We start from the raw sequence: 7,103 nt of genomic DNA on the forward strand, positions 1-7,103 counted from the left end.
TGTATTTATGTTGTTTTAACCTATGCTTTATTAAATTGTATTCATGTTGTTTTATCTTATACTTTACTAAATTATATTCATGTTGTTTTATCTTATGCTTTATTAAATTGTATTTATGTTGTTTTAATATATGCTTTATTAAATTGTATTTATGTTGTTTTATCATATGCTTTATTAAATTGTATTTATGTTGTTTTATCCTGTGCTTTATTAAATTGTATTTATGTTGTTTTATCCTATGCTTTATTAAAATGTATTTATGTTGTTTTATCCTATGCTTTATTAAATTGTATTTATGTTGTTTTAACCTATGCTTTATTAAATTGTATTTATGTTGTTTTGTCCTATGCTTTATTAAATTGTATTTATGTTGTTTTTACCTATGCTTTATTAAATTGTATTTATGTTGTTTTAAAATATGCTTTATTAAATTGTATTTATGTTGTTTTATCCTATGCTTTATTAAATTGTATTTATGTTGTTTTATCCTATGCTTTATTAAATTGTATTTATGTTGTTTTATCCTATGCTTTATTAAATTTTATTTATGTTGTTTTATCCTATGCTTTATTAAATTTTATTTATGTTATTTTATCCTATGCTTTATTAAATTGTATTTATGTTGTTTTATCCTATGCTTTATTAAATTGTATTTATGTTGTTTTAACCTATGCTTTATTAAATTGTATTTATGTTGTATTAACCTATGCTTTATTAAATTGTATTTATGTTGTTTTATCCTATGCTTTATTAAATTGTATTTATGTTGTTTTATCCTATGCTTTATTAAATTGTATTTATGTTGTTTTATCCTATGCTTTATTAAATTGTATTTATGTTGTTTTAACCTATGCTTTATTAAATTGTATTTATGTTGTTTTGTCCTATGCTTTATTAAATTGTATTTATGTTGTTTTTACCTATGCTTTATTAAATTGTGTTTATGTTGTTTTAAAATATGCTTTATTAAATTGTATTTATGTTGTTTTATCCTATGCTTTATTAAATTGTATTTATGTTGTTTTATCCTATGCTTTATTAAATTGTATTTATGTTGTTTTATCCTATGCTTTATTAAATTTTATTTATGTTGTTTTATCCTATGCTTTATTAAATTTTATTTATGTTATTTTATCCTATGCTTTATTAAATTGTATTTATGTTGTTTTATCCTATGCTTTATTAAATTGTATTTATGTTGTTTTAACCTATGCTTTATTAAATTGTATTTATGTTGTATTAACCTATGCTTTATTAAATTGTATTTATGTTGTTTTATCCTATGCTTTATTAAATTGTATTTATGTTGTTTTAGCCTATGCTTTATTAAATTGTATTTATGTTGTTTTGAACTATGCTTTACTAAATTGTGTTTATGTTGTTGTATCCTATGCTTTATTAAATTGTATTTATGTTGTTTTATCCTATGCTTTATTAAATTGAATTTATGTTGTTTTATCCTAAGCTTTATTAAATTGTATTTATGTTGTTTTATCCTACGCTTTATTAACTTGTATTTATGTTGTTTTAACCTATGCTTTATTAAATTGTATTTATGTTGTTTTGTCCTATGCTTTATTAAATTGGATTTATGTTGTTTTAACCTATGCTTTATTAAATTGTATTTATGTTGTTTTATCCTATGCTTTATTAAATTGTATTTATGTTGTTTTATCCTATGCTTTATTAAATTGTATTTATGTTGTTTTATCCTATGCTTTATTAAATTGTATTTATGTTGTTTTAACCTATGCTTTATTAAATTGTATTCATGTTGTTTTATCTTATGCTTTACTAAATTATATTCATGTTATTTTATCTTATGCTTTATTAAATTGTATTTATGTTGTTTTAACATATGCTTTATTAATTTGTGTTTATGTTGTTTTGTCCTATACTTTATTAAATTGTATTTATGTTGCTTATCCTATGCTTTATTAAATTGTATTTATGTTGTTTTATCCTTTGCTTTATTAAATTGTATTTATGTTGTTTTATCCTATGCTTTATTAAATTGTATTTATGTTGTTTTAACCTATGATTTATTAAATTGTATTCATGTTGTTTTATCTTATGCTTTACTAAATTATATTCATGTTGTTTTATCTTATGCTTTATTACATTGTATTTATGTTGTTTTAACATATGCTTTATTAAATTGCATTTATGTTGTTTTAACCTATGCTTTACTAAATTGTATTTATGTTGTTTTATCCTATGCTTTATTAAATTGAATTTATGTTGTTTTCTACTATGCTTTATTAAATTGAATTTATGTTGTTTTAACCTATGCTTTATTAAATTGTATTTATGTTGTTTTAGCCTATGCTTTATTAAATTGTATTTATGTTATTTTGACCTATGCTTTACTAAATTGTATTTATGTTGTTGTATCCTATGCTTTATTAAATTGTATTTATGTTGTTTTATCCTATGCTTTATTAAATTGAATTTATGTTGTTTTATCCTATGCTTTATTAAATGGTATTTAGTTGTTTTATCATATGCTTTATTAAATTGTATTTATGTTGTTTTATCTTATGCTTTTTTAAATTGTATTTATGTTGTTTTATCCTATGCTTTATTACATTGTATTTATGTTGTTTCATCCTATGCTTTATTAAATTGTATTTATGTTGTTTTATCCTATGCTTTATTAAATTGTATTTATGTTGTTTTATCCTATGCTTTAATAAATTGTATTTATGTTGTTTTATCCTAAGCTTTATTAAATTGTATTTATGTTGTTTTATTCTAGGCTTTATTAAATTGTATTTATATTGTTTTATCCTATGCTTTATTAAATTGGATTTATGTTGTTTTAATCTATGCTTTATTAAATTGTATTTATGTTGTTTTATCCTATGCTTTATTAAATTGTATTTATGTTGTTTTATCCTATGCTTTATTAAATTTTATTTATGCTGTTTTATCCTATGCTTAATTAAATTGTATTTATGTTGTTTTAACCTATGCTTTATTAAATTGTATTCATGTTGTTTTATCTTATGCTTTACTACATTATATTCATGTTGTTTTATCTTATGCTTTATTAAATTGCATTTATGTTGCTTATCCTATGCTTTATTAAATTGTATTTATGTTGTTTTATCCTATGCTTTATTAAATTGTATTTATGTTGTTTTATCCTATGCTTTATTAAATTGTATTTATGTTGTTTTAACCTATGATTTATTAAATTGCATTCATGTTGTTTTATCTTATGCTTTACTAAATTATATTCATGCTGTTTTATCTTATGCTTTATTAAATTGTATTTATGTTGTTTTAACATATGCTTTATTAAATTGTATTTATGTTGTTTTAACCTATGCTTTACTAAATTGTATTTATGTTGTTTTATCCTGTGCTTTTTTAAATTGTATTTATGTTGTTTTATCCTATGCTTTATTAAATTTAATTTATGTTGTTTTATCCTATGCTTTATTAAATTGTATTTATGTTGTTTTATCCTAAGCTTTATTAAATTGTATTTATGTTGTTTTATCCTAGGCTTTATTAAATTGTATTTATATTGTTTTATCCTATGCTTTATTAAATTGTATTTATGTTGTTTTATCCTACGCTTTATTAAATTGTATTTATGTTGGTTTAACCTATGCTTTATTAAATTGTATTTATGTTGTTTTGTCCTATGCTTTATTAAATTGGATTTATGTTGTTTTAACCTATGCTTTATTAAATTGTATTTATGTTGTTTTATCCTATGCTTTATTAAATTGTATTTATGTTGTTTTATCCTATGCTTTATTAAATTGTATTTATGTTGTTTTAACATATGCTTTATTAAATTGTGTTTATGTTGTTTTGTCCTATACTTTATTAAATTGTATTTATGTTGCTTATCCTATGCTTTATTAAATTCTATTTATGTTGTTTTATCCTATGCTTTATTAAATTTAATTTATGTTGTTTTATCCTATGCTTTATTAAATTGTATTTATGTTGTTTTGTCCTATGCTTTATTAAATTGTATTTATGTTGTTTTATCCTATGCTTTAATAAATTGTATTTATGTTGTTTTATCCTAAGCTTTATTAAATTGTATTTATGTTGTTTTATCCTAGGCTTTATTAAATTGTATTTATATTGTTTTATCCTATGCTTTATTAAATTGTATTTATGTTGTTTTATCCTACGCTTTATTAACTTGTATTTATGTTGTTATAACCTATGCTTTATTAAATTGTATTTATGTTGTTTTGTCCTATGCTTTATTAAATTGGATTTATGTTGTTTTAACCTATGCTTTATTAAATTGTATTTATGTTGTTTTATCCTATGCTTTATTAAATTGTATTTATGTTGTTTTATCCTATGCTTTATTAAATTCTATTTATGTTGTTTTAACATATGCTTTATTAAATTGTGTTTATGTTGTTTTGTCCTATACTTTATTAAATTGTATTTATGTTGCTTATCCTATGCTTTATTAAATTCTATTTATGTTGTTTTATCCTATGCTTTATTAAATTGTATTTATGTTGTTTTATCCTACGCTTTATTAACTTGTATTTATGTTGTTTTAACCTATGCTTTATTAAATTGTATTAATCTTGTTTTGTCCTATGCTTTATTAAATTAGATTTATGTTGTTTTATCCTAGGCTTTATTAAATTGTATTTATATTGTTTTATCCTATGCTTTATTAAATTGTATTTATGTTGTTTTATCCTATGCTTTATTAAATTGTATTTATGTTGTTTTATCCTATGCTTTATTAAATTTTATTTATGTTGTTTTATCCTATGCTTTATTAAATTTTATTTATGTTATTTTATCCTATGCTTTATTAAATTGTATTTATGTTGTTTTATCCTATGCTTTATTAAATTGTATTTATGTTGTTTTAACCTATGCTTTATTAAATTGTATTTATGTTGTATTAACCTGTGCTTTATTAAATTGTATTTATGTTGTTTTATCCTATGCTTTATTAAATTGTATTTATGTTGTTTTATCCTATGCTTTATTAAATTGTATTTATGTTGTTTTATCCTATGCTTTATTAAATTGTATTTATGTTGTTTTAACCTATGCTTTATTAAATTGTATTTATGTTGTTTTGTCCTATGCTTTATTAAATTGTATTTATGTTGTTTTTACCTATGCTTTATTAAATTGTGTTTATGTTGTTTTAAAATATGCTTTATTAAATTGTATTTATGTTGTTTTATCCTATGCTTTATTAAATTGTATTTATGTTGTTTTATCCTATGCTTTATTAAATTGTATTTATGTTGTTTTATCCTATGCTTTATTAAATTTTATTTATGTTGTTTTATCCTATGCTTTATTAAATTTTATTTATGTTATTTTATCCTATGCTTTATTAAATTGTATTTATGTTGTTTTATCCTATGCTTTATTAAATTGTATTTATGTTGTTTTAACCTATGCTTTATTAAATTGTATTTATGTTGTATTAACCTATGCTTTATTAAATTGTATTTATGTTGTTTTATCCTATGCTTTATTAAATTGTATTTATGTTGTTTTAGCCTATGCTTTATTAAATTGTATTTATGTTGTTTTGAACTATGCTTTACTAAATTGTGTTTATGTTGTTGTATCCTATGCTTTATTAAATTGTATTTATGTTGTTTTATCCTATGCTTTATTAAATTGAATTTATGTTGTTTTATCCTAAGCTTTATTAAATTGTATTTATGTTGTTTTATCCTATGCTTTATTAAATTGTATTTATGTTGTTTTAACCTATGCTTTATTAAATTGTATTCATGTTGTTTTATCTTATGCTTTACTAAATTATATTCATGTTATTTTATCTTATGCTTTATTAAATTGTATTTATGTTGTTTTAACATATGCTTTATTAATTTGTGTTTATGTTGTTTTGTCCTATACTTTATTAAATTGTATTTATGTTGCTTATCCTATGCTTTATTAAATTGTATTTATGTTGTTTTATCCTTTGCTTTATTAAATTGTATTTATGTTGTTTTATCCTATGCTTTATTAAATTGTATTTATGTTGTTTTAACCTATGATTTATTAAATTGTATTCATGTTGTTTTATCTTATGCTTTACTAAATTATATTCATGTTGTTTTATCTTATGCTTTATTACATTGTATTTATGTTGTTTTAACATATGCTTTATTAAATTGCATTTATGTTGTTTTAACCTATGCTTTACTAAATTGTATTTATGTTGTTTTATCCTATGCTTTATTAAATTGAATTTATGTTGTTTTCTACTATGCTTTATTAAATTGAATTTATGTTGTTTTAACCTATGCTTTATTAAATTGTATTTATGTTGTATTAACCTATGCTTTATTAAATTGTATTTATGTTGTTTTATCCTATGCTTTATTAAATTGTATTTATGTTGTTTTAGCCTATGCTTTATTAAATTGTATTTATGTTGTTTTGAACTATGCTTTACTAAATTGTGTTTATGTTGTTGTATCCTATGCTTTATTAAATTGTATTTATGTTGTTTTATCCTATGCTTTATTAAATTGAATTTATGTTGTTTTATCCTAAGCTTTATTAAATTGTATTTATGTTGTTTTATCCTATGCTTTATTAAATTGTATTTATGTTGTTTTAACCTATGCTTTATTAAATTGTATTCATGTTGTTTTATCTTATGCTTTACTAAATTATATTCATGTTATTTTATCTTATGCTTTATTAAATTGTATTTATGTTGTTTTAACATATGCTTTATTAATTTGTGTTTATGTTGTTTTGTCCTATACTTTATTAAATTGTATTTATGTTGCTTATCCTATGCTTTATTAAATTGTATTTATGTTGTTTTATCCTTTGCTTTATTAAATTGTATTTATGTTGTTTTATCCTATGCTTTATTAAATTGTATTTATGTTGTTTTAACCTATGATTTATTAAATTGTATTCATGTTGTTTTATCTTATGCTTTACTAAATTATATTCATGTTGTTTTATCTTATGCTTTATTACATTGTATTTATGTTGTTTTAACATATGCTTTATTAAATTGCATTTATGTTGTTTTAACCTATGCTTTACTAAATTGTATTTATGTTGTTTTATCCTATGCTTTATTAAATTGAATTTATGTTGTTTTC

This window comes from Phyllobates terribilis, unplaced genomic scaffold, assembly GCF_046119375.1.
Source record: "Phyllobates terribilis strain yellow unplaced genomic scaffold, ASM4611937v1 Scaffold_83__1_contigs__length_6671269, whole genome shotgun sequence".
NCBI lineage: Eukaryota > Metazoa > Chordata > Amphibia > Anura > Dendrobatidae > Phyllobates > Phyllobates terribilis.